Source organism: Arachis ipaensis, chromosome B9, assembly GCF_059453495.1.
Source record: "Arachis ipaensis isolate K30076 ecotype BB chromosome B9, ASM5945349v1, whole genome shotgun sequence".
NCBI classification, from domain to species: Eukaryota; Viridiplantae; Streptophyta; class Magnoliopsida; order Fabales; family Fabaceae; genus Arachis; species Arachis ipaensis.
Genome location: NC_142444.1, coordinates 86,981,968 through 86,982,811, shown reverse-complemented (window position 1 = coordinate 86,982,811; position 844 = coordinate 86,981,968). Strand labels below are relative to the sequence as shown.

At 44.8% G+C, this 844-nt stretch overlaps 1 non-coding gene across 1 annotated transcript; it reads left to right on the top strand.

Moving 5' to 3' along the window:
- Window positions 1-367: 367 nt before the first annotated feature.
- LOC148545337 (small nucleolar RNA R71) lies at window positions 368-474 on the top strand. The gene has a single exon (XR_015900610.1). It is a non-coding gene; the product is annotated as a small nucleolar RNA R71 (small nucleolar RNA).
- The last annotated feature ends 370 nt before the right edge of the window (window positions 475-844 follow it).

The following is an 844-nucleotide window of genomic DNA, read 5'->3' as shown; positions in this document are numbered from 1 at the left end:
TCCAATGTAGTTGGCTTGTTCTTGCTCCTCCTCTGCCTCAGCATTCACTCCCTCTTAGGTTGCTGATGAGGTGGTGATTGCTGCCACTTGGTTCCTCTCCATCTTCTTGGTGAGGTCAGCCAACTGCTTGGTAATAAGCTTGTTTTGGGCCAGCAGTCCATCCACATTGTTTAGCTCCATCACTCCTCTAGTGTTGCCTCTTTCAGAAGCATAGAAGTAGTCATTCTCCGCTACAGTCTCAATGACATCTATGGCTTCTTCAATAGTCTTCTTCTTGTTCAGAGATCCCCCGGATGAATGGTCTACTGCCTTCTTTGATTCATAAGAGAGGCCTTCATAGAAAATGTGTAGTTGCACCCATTCATTGAACATATCTGGTGGACACCTTCTTGTCAGGTCCTTAAACCTCTCCCATGCTTCATATAGAGTCTCACCATCCTGCTGCCTGAATGTTTGCACCTCATCTCTCAGCCTGTTGATCCATTGAGGAAGATAGAATCTTGCCAAGAATTTGTTTACCACATCTTCCCAGGTTGCTAAACTCTCCTTTGGGAAGGATTCCAGCCATTTAGATGCCTTGCCCTTAAGTGAGAAAGGGAACAGAAGTAGTCTATAGGTGTCAGGATGAACACCATTAGACTTCACAGTATCACATATCCTCAGGAAGGTGGTTAGATGTTGATTTGGGTCTTCTTGGACACTTCCTCCGAATGAACAATTGTTCTGAATAAGGGTGATGAGCTGTGGCTTTAGTTCAAAGTTGTTGGCATGTATGGTTAGTCTTTGGATGCTGCTTCCACAGTTTTCTGGGTTTGGGTTGATGTAAGAACCCAGAACTCTTCTC